Source organism: Entelurus aequoreus, linkage group LG13 (assembly GCF_033978785.1).
Source record: "Entelurus aequoreus isolate RoL-2023_Sb linkage group LG13, RoL_Eaeq_v1.1, whole genome shotgun sequence".
In the NCBI taxonomy this organism is placed as follows: domain Eukaryota; kingdom Metazoa; phylum Chordata; class Actinopteri; order Syngnathiformes; family Syngnathidae; genus Entelurus; species Entelurus aequoreus.
The window spans coordinates 20,410,848-20,420,838 of record NC_084743.1 but is presented as its reverse complement, the minus strand read 5'-3'; positions in this window follow the sequence as shown (position 1 = coordinate 20,420,838).

Here is a 9,991-nt window from a genome sequence, read left to right as displayed (position 1 = left end):
TCCGATATTATCGGCCGATAAATGCTTTAAAATGTAACATCGGAAATTATCGGTATAATTTTTTGTATTATCGGTATCGTTTTCTTTTTTGTTTGTTTTTTTTTTTTTTATTAAATCAACATAAAAAACACCAGATACACTTAAAATTAGTACACCAACCCAAAAAACCTCTCTCCCCCATTTACACTCATTCACACAAAAGGGTTGTTTCTCTCTGTTATTAATATTCTGGTTCCTACATTATATATCAATATATATCAATACAGTCTGCAAGGGATACAGTCCGTAAGCACACATGATTGTGCGTGCTGCTGGTCCACTAATAGTACTATTCCATGGCTTTTAACACTGAGTGATATCCATCCTGCAATGGCACCCCATAATACACCTGCTGTGAACCTGTTTTTATATTTGTATGTTTTTTTTTATTTATTTTATTTTATTTTTTTATTTTTTTTAATTTTTTTTTAATGTTTTATTTATTTTATTTATTTCTTTTTTATCGTGTTCTGTTTGTGTTGTGTTGTGTTTGCTCGGTTCTCGTATTATCTTTTAACCTGCCCATTGCACAGCACTTTGGCTACCCCTGTGGTAAATTTTAAATGTGCTTTATAAATAAAGTTGATTTGATTTGATTTGATTTACTAACCTTTAACAGTTAATTTGACTCATTTTCATTCATTACTACTTTCTATGTAACTGTTTTTATATTGTTTTACTTTCTTTTTTTATTCAAGAAAATGTTTTTAATTTATTTATCTTATTTTATTGTATTAATTTTTAAGAAAAGGACCTTATCTTCACCATACCTGGTTGTCCAAAATAGGCATAATAATGTGGTAATTCCAAGACTGTATATATATAGCGGTATCGGTTGATATCGGTATCGGTAATTAAGAGTTGGACAATATCGGAATATCGGCAAAAAGCCATTATCGGACATCCCTATTAAAAACAATACATTGTGGAGTGGAACTTGTCTGTCCAACAACTCAAGAAGTACGCTCACCTGCTCCCGGGCACTAATCAGACGTCAACATACAAGGTCTACAACTACATGACTTCCTGTTCAGTGCAAAATAATCTTAAAAATAGAAGCAGTGTTATTATTGCATGTCTGGTTTTTTTTGTGCCCAATACTGACAATGTCTCTCCCCTGCTGTTCTCTCGCTCCTTTCTCCAGTTGCCATGGTTTGCGGGAGTGACTGAGCACACCTGAGCATCCCCGCCCTACTTAGACTGACCAGACACGCCTGCGGTCGCGCCATCTTTCTCTCGTGCCCTGTCACGTTGTCAACGCCAACTCTGCTCCCAGCTTATTGTGTTCCCGCCCCGCTCGTATTTTGGCTGGTTTGTGTTTTGCTCAGGTCCTCCTAGTCTTCCCTTGAGGCCACCTTTTGCTTCTTGTTTGTTTGTACTGTTAATACTAGCTTTTCCCTGCCAGTGATATTTTGTTTTGTTCTTACATCTGTTGACAATCCCTTATGGCTTAGCTGGCTGGTTTTCTGACTCTGGTAACTCCCAGCTAGTGTCACCACCTTTTGTTACCACCTGCTTTTGAAATCCTCATTTTTGCTAAACAAACCTCTCTGGTGTATTTTTGTGATCCAGTCTGAAAATAAGCGTAACAATTATTTTTTTTTTTTTAAATGTCTGATATCGTGGTCCGTGGTTTGTCACTAAAAGACAGCGATTCTCTGAACCAAAATTGTCAAAATGTCGAGTCGACTGTTTTACTTACAGACTTAAATTGGAGGAATTATGTTAAGAACTAGTGATGTCCGATAATGGATTTTTTGCCGATACATTGTCCAACTCTTAATTACCGATTCCGATATCAACCGATACCGATATACACTACCGTTCAAAAGTTTGGGGTCACCCAAACAATTTTGTGGAATAGCCTTCATTTCTAAGAACAAGAATAGACTGTCGAGTTTCAGATGAAAGTTCTCTTTTTCTGGCCATTTTGAGCGTTTAATTGACCCCACAAATGTGATGCTCCAGAAACTCAATCTGCTCAAAGGAAGGTCAGTTTTGTAGCTTCTGTAACGAGCTAAACTGTTTTCAGATGTGTGAACATGATTGCACAAGGGTTTTCTAATCATCAACTAGCCTTCTGAGCCGATGAGCAAACACATTGTACCATTAGAACACTGGAGTGATAGTTGCTGGAAATGGGCCTCTATACACCTATGTAGATATTGCACCAAAAACCAGACATTTGCAGCTAGAATAGTCATTTACCACATTAGCAATTTATAGAGTGTATTTCTTTAAAGTTAAGACTAGTTTAAAGTTATCTTCATTGAAAAGTACAGTGTTTTTCCTTCAAAAATAAGGACATTTCAATGTGACCCCAAACTTTTGAACGGTAATGTATGCAGTCGTGGAATCAACACATTATTATGCCTAATTTTGTGCTGCAAGGGGTTCGGGTATTTGCTCTGTTGTGTTTATGTTGTGTTACGGTGCGAAATGTGTTTGTCATTCTTGTTTGCTGTGGGTTCACAGTGTGGCGCATACTTGTAACAGTGTTAAAGTTGTTTATACGGACACCATCAGTGTGACCTGTATGGCTGTTGACCAAATATGCATTGGATTCACTTGTGTGTGAGAAAAGCCGTAGATATTATATGATTTGGCCGGCACACAAAGGCAGTGCCTTTAAGGTTTATTGGCGCTCTGTACGTCTCCCTACGTCCGTGTACACAGCGGCGTTATAAAAAGTCATAAATGTTACTTTTAGAAACCGATGCCGATCATTTCTGATATTACATTTTAAAGCATTTATCGGCCGATAATATCGGACTGACAATATTATCGGACATCTCTATTAAGAACCTCAGATATGCTAGAGGCAGACTGAAAGAAAACTCCAGGACTTACCCTGACTTACCGGATTTTTACCATGAATTGCCCCGACTTAAACGAGTTAAAAACTTATTCGGGTGTTACCATTTAGTGGTCAATTGTACGGGATATGTACTGTGTTGTGCAATCTACTGATAAAAGTTTCAATCAATCAATCAAACCGAACACAGTAGTAACCCACAGTGAAGCAAACGGACTGGCTCGAAAAGTCAACAAAACCGAATGCAACAACAAGGAACTACAACAAGTATATCAATTCAAATACAATAACATCCGATGGCGGATGCGAAAAATGAGATAAACGCATTGCCATGTCAAAAGACAGCTTCAACAAAATGAGTTTTATTTTTAGAAATAGAAACATCTTTGGTCATTGGTCCGCATTGCCGGCAGTAAGTCGGACACGTTTCCAGTGAGGGTTGGACTCCGCCAAGGCTGCCCTTTGTCACCGATTCTGTTCATAACTTTTATGGACAGAATTTCTAGGCGCAGTCAAGGCGTTGAGGGGATCCGGTTTGGTGGCTGCAGAATTAGGTCTCTGCTTTTTGCAGATGATGTGGTCCTGATGGCTTCATCTGGCCAGGATCTTCAGCTCTCACTGGATCGGTTCGCAGCCGAGTGTGAAGCGACTGGGATGAGAATCAGCACCTCCAAGTCCGAGTCCATGGTTCTCGCTCATAAAAGGGTGGAGTGCCATCTCCAAGTTGGGGAGGAGATCTTGCCCCAAGTGGAGGAGTTCAAGTACCTCGGAGTCTTGTTCACGAGTGAGGGAAGAGTGGATCGTGAGATCGACAGGCGGATACGTGCGGCGTCTTCAGTAATGCGGACGCTGTATCGATCCGTTGTGGTGAAGAAGGAGCTGAGCGGGAAGGCAAAGCTCTCAATTTACCGGTCAATCTACGTTCCCATCCTCACCTATGGTCATGAGCTTTGGGTTATGACCGAAAGGACAAGATCCCGGGTACAAGCGGCCGAAATGAGTTTCCTCCGCCGGGTGGCGGGGCTCTCCCTTAGAGATAGGGTGAGAAGCTCTGCCATCCGCGGGGAACTCAAAGTAAAGCCGCTGCTCCTCCACATCGAGAGGAGCCAGATGAGGTGGTTCGGGCATCTGGTCAGGATGCCACCCGAACGCCTCCCTAGGGAGGTGTTTAGGGCACGTCCGACCGGTAGGAGTCCAAGAGGAAGACCCAGGACACGTTCAATCATCAATCAATCAATGTTTATTTATATAGCCCTAAATCACAAGTGTCTCAAAGGGCTGTACAGCCACAACGACATCCTCGGTACAGAGCCCACATACGGGCAAGGAAAAACTCACCCCAGTGGGACGTCGGTGAATGACTATGAGAAACCTTGGAGAGGACCGCATATGTGGGTAACCCCCCCCCCCCCCCCCCTCTAGGGGAGACCGAAAGCAACGGATGTCGAGTGGGTCTGACATAACATTGTGAAAGTCCAGTCCACAGTGGATCCAACACATCAGCGGGAGTCCAGTCCACAGCGGGGCCAAGGGGAAACCATCCCGAGCGGAGACGGGTCAGCAGCGCAGAGATGTCCCCAACCGATGCACAGGCTAGTGGTCCACCCGGGGTCCCGACTCTGGACAGCCAGCACTTCATCCATGGCCACCGGACCTATGCAACTCCCCCTCGCAAGGGACAGGGGAGAAGAGGAGAGAAGAAAAGAAACGGCAGATCAACTGGTCTAAAAAAGGGGGGGTCTATTTAAAGGCTAGATTATACAAATGAGTTTTAAGATGGGACTTAAATGCTTCTACTGAGGTAGCATCTCTAACTGTTACCGGGAGGGCATTCCAGAGTACTGGAGCCCGAACAGAAAACGCTCTATAGCCCGCAGACTTTTTTTTGGCTCTGGGAATCACTAATAAGCCGGAGTTCTTTGAACGCAGATTTCTTGTCGGGACATATGGTACAATACAATCGGAGAGATAGGCAGGAGCTAAACCGTGTAATATTTTATACGTAAGTAGTAAAACCTTAAAGTCGCATCTTAAGTGCACAGGAAGCCAGTGCAAGTGAGCCAGTATAGGCGTAATATGATCAAACTTTCTTGTTTTTGTCAAAAGCCTTGCAGCCGCATTTTGTACCAACTGTAATCTTTTAATGCTAGACATAGGGAGGCCCGAAAATTATACGTTACAGTAATCGAGACGAGACGTAACGAACGCATGAATAATGACGTTGGGAAGACTATGTCTCCCGGCTGGCCTGGGAACGCCTCGGGATCCCGCGGGAAGAGCTGGACAAAGTGGCTGGGGAGAGGGAAGTCTGGGCTTCCCTGCTTAGGCTGCTGCCCCAGCGACCCGACCTCGGATAAGCGGAAGAAGATGGATGGATGGATGGAGAAATATCTCACTTGACACCAAACTCAGAGTCCTCAAAACGTATGTGTGTCACGATCCGTTGCCCGGGTCATGTTTTGTTTAGTTAAAGACTCCCTTAGTTCTGTTTCAGCACCCCTGGGTTTTTATTTTCTTGGTTGCCATGTGTCCTGATTATTTTCACCTTCCTCTGATTAGTGTTCGGGACGCTCACCTGCTCCCGGGCACTAATCAGAGAGCTACTGTATGTATTCCTGCTTTTTGCCACACTCAGTCTGGCAGTTACGTTGAATTCCTGAGCGAAGCTTTGCCATTTGTTGGCCTGTTTCTATGCTAAGCTTTTCCGTTAGCTTTGCCGTAGTTTCCCGTGCAATCGGCACGCTTTTCTGTTTATTTGTATGTTCCTGTACTTTTGTATTTTGACCGATTTATGGAGAATAAATCATTATCCTACCTGCATCCTGGGAAAACGATCCGCGCATTAACAATGCGACCCCCCCGTAACAATGTGTGGTCTCTCCTACTATACGACCGTGAATGCTGGATAATACGTAATCAAAAACTGAGGAAATTACAGGCAACTGAAATGTGATTCCGATTTCCTACGGTGACAATTCGAATGAACACGACTCTCGATTCAAACCGAAGTGAACCATTTGGATGTGAATCAAACTTTTTGCGCATCTGTACTGTATAATCAGATGTATTATTACTTGTGGTGTGGCAGGTCTTTGATATGTGCTTTCTGATATGTGCTGTTCATTTTTCTTGTACGTTAACAGAAGTCCTGATCTTGCTGAATGCACAACTTTTGTATCTTGCTGCGTAATTTTAATTGCGGATGCTAAATGTACCTTAAAATGACGACATATTGAAATTAGCATGGTGCTATGTGGAGGGAGGTGTGGCCAGCGCTGCCTGCAGGAGCGGAGGTCTCCGCCTCTGTCCATGGTGCTGAGGGCGGAGCAATTGGCAATGCCAACGGCGAGACACAGCTGAACAGGTGATTAGATTTCCCAGGTGGTACGAGTTGTCTAATCACCTGTTGTCTTTACCAGTAGCGGTCGGGAACAGCAGGGGGAGGAGGTCTTGGAGAGTTGGAGAGGAAGAACACGGACTGAAAAGTCAAATAGCGTAAACAATTGATGGTGAATAAAACCTTGTTCAACTCTGAACGCCAGACTCCTGTGAACGTGTGTGATCAGCGGAACCCGCTAGGATGCGACTTCCACATGCTAAATCTGGTGCAGGCATATTTTTAATGTAAGGAAGAGAGGAAACCCCAAGTCGAGCAACCTGAGACTGTGCACTACCTGAAAAACAGAAAAAGGGAAGCCAAGGTGAGCATCGGAGTCACAATCTAGATGAGCTGGTCAAGACTGATTAACTGAACATTGTTGTAGTGGACAAACAGTACAAGAAGGCATTTGCGAATTATGTAGCGATTAGCGGATGTCCCTATCCAATATTATGGTAGATATTGCTTCTATATTCCAGACTTTTTTCACTGAGAGCCGCATACATAAAAAATGTAAGGATGCGAGGGACACTTTTATAGTTTTTGTGTATTAAAGGTGGGAAAAGCATTTCAATGTATACAGCTTTTTGTCATCCGTGACAAAGCAATTTGGTGTAATATATTTAATTGATAAATATTTATACATAGTCGAGGTTACTGTGGTTTTTCCGTTGTACAGTGCTCAATACCGGGGTTAGGAGTAAAACTCCCCTGAGGCGCAGGGAATGAGGCTTGTAGGGATGAAATAGCCTCTGTTTGTTCCTAACAGTAACGTGTGTATATATATATATATATATATATATATATATATATATATATATATATATATATATATATATATATATATATATATATATATATACGGGACAAGCGGTAGAAAATGTATATATATATATATATATAGATATATATATATATGTATATATATATATATATATATATATATATATATATATATATATATATATATATATATATATATATATATATATATATATATATATATATATATATATATATATATATATACGGGACAAGCGGTACAAAATGTATATATATATATATATATATATATATATATATATATATATATATATATATATATATATATATATATATATATATGTATATATCCATCCATTTTCTACCGCTTGTCCTGTATACATATATATATATATATATATATATATATATATATATATATATATATATATATATATATATATATATATATATATATATATATATATATATATATATGTATATATCCATCCATTTTCTACCGCTTGTCCTGTATACATATATATATATATATATATATATATATATATATATATATATATATATATATATATATATATATATATATATATATATATATATATATATATATATATATATATATATATATATATATATATATATATATATATGTATATATCCATCCATTTTCTACCGCTTGTCCCGTATACATTTATATATATATATATATATATATATATATATATATATATATATATATATATATATATATATATATACATTAGGTCAGGAACAAACACAGAGGCTATTTCATCCCTATAAGCTTGTCTCGCAGGTTTCCTTGCTCTTCAGGGGAGTTTTACACCTACCCCGTATTGAGCACTGTATAACGGAAAAACCACAGTAACCTCGACCTCGATTTGTATTACTGAGTGTTGTTAAAAGGAAAGGCCATGTAACACAGTGGTAAAAATGCCCCTGTGCCAACTTTTTTGCAATGTGTTGCTGCCATTAAATTCTAAGTTAATGATTATTTGCAAAAAAAAAAAAAGTTTCTCAGTTCGAACATTAAATATCTTGTCTTTGCAGTCCATTCAATTGAATATAAATTGAAAAGGATTTGCAAATCATTGTATTCTGTTTTTTTTTTTACGATTTACACAACGTGCCAACTTCACTGGTTTTGGGTTTTGTATATAGACATATATACATATGTACATATATACATATATATATACACACATATACATATCACATATATAATTATATATGCACACATATACAGTATATATACATAAATACACACACACACGCACACACTGTGGACCGCCCTTGTTGTATTGCATTGTTTCAATTTTTATTTTTAAACGCATGTTCGGGATGCTTTGAGCCGATAAATTCGATTTTCAATGGGATTTGAGATATTCTGAGTTACCAGCTCCGTCACAGAATGTGAAGGCCCCACGGCATACAGTATATTTATAATAATACAATATTTCAACTTGTTGTCAGTGCAAGTATAAGCGTGTCTTGGCATGAAATCCAACGGCATGAAAAAAAAAAATGCAATTTTTTTTCATCGCCTTTGAAGAAAACAAAACAATCTTTAAAATTTGACAAATATAATTTGCATTCCTCTGCTGGAATCCCTCGCAAACCATGTAAGTGTATTACACCTCATTTAGGCCCCTGCGGTATGTTTTGGATTCCTTTGGCGTGACACAATTTGAAAAAAAAAAAAAAAAAAAGAGAGTATCGACTTTAGAAGCCATTACATTTGCACTGTCATTATCATCATTATCATCGACTTAATGATACGGTCGTGTGAGAGTGTCTTCCCTACAGACACACCTACAGAGACATGTTGTATACAATCTGTGGAAACATGCCCCAGACTTTCTTGACCTCATCAGCCGAGGTTTGGCTTCCTCTCTGTTGAGGCTTGTATCGCACAAAGTCCCAGGGAAAGATGGTTCCAACATGACCTCATCCATGCGAACAAAGGAACAGTGGGAGTGGAGGAGAGTGAGATGCTGGGAGGAGCGCAGTTGCTTTGAGTCTGAGCTAAAGCTGAGCCCCCTTCTAATGTTGTAGGGATTAGCATGTGGGAAATATACACTCCCGAACAACATTTGTTTTATTTTCAAATTTTACACTGGTGGATATGCAAAAACAAAAAAAACATGCCATTTATTAAAAACTGCTTTTAACCCTTGTGTAATGTTCATACTCAGCCAGCGTTTGTGGGTCTGATGGACCCGTTGCATTTTGTGGCTTTTAATGCCTCACAATCAAACACTTCTCGTGAGTCCGGTAGTCTGAGGAAACAAGTCTTTTATTTTCATACAGCAGTATGGTTTTGTTCTCCATCAAAATTTATCTCGGTCTCATGCAACTCCAACTATGTGTCTCGTTCCGGCTGCTGCTAATTAGGGCAACAGGTGATTAGATAACAAACCCCAGCTGGGCAATCTACTCACCTGTGTGTGTGTGTGGTACACAGAACACCAATTTCTACACTTCTATCACCAGTGGACCCGGACATCTTATATGTTATAGAAATGTGTAGGTGGGGTGTATGGTGTGTGGTCATTAAATATGTATTCTGATATATGTTTTTCACAGAAAATGGGCCAAAGTCAGAGAGTCTCAGTTTGAAAAATTAATTAATTGTATCATTTTTCTTTTTAATAAAAAAAATGAAAACGGGTCCCACAGACCCGAACACCACACAAGGGTTAAATGGGAGTTATACTTTTTTGGGAATGATGCCTTTCATGCACAATCCTTACGTGAGGCACGTTGTTCCCTTTTCTGTTAAACAACAGAACAAAATAGTGAAAAACTGCTAGTAAGAGGCAGCTGCTGCCCACTGCTCCCCTCACCTCCCAGGTGGTGAAAGAGGGGGATGGGTCAAATGCAGAGGACACATTTCACCACACCTAGTGTGTGTGTGACAATCATTGGTACTCTAACTTAACTAACAATGGAGGTAA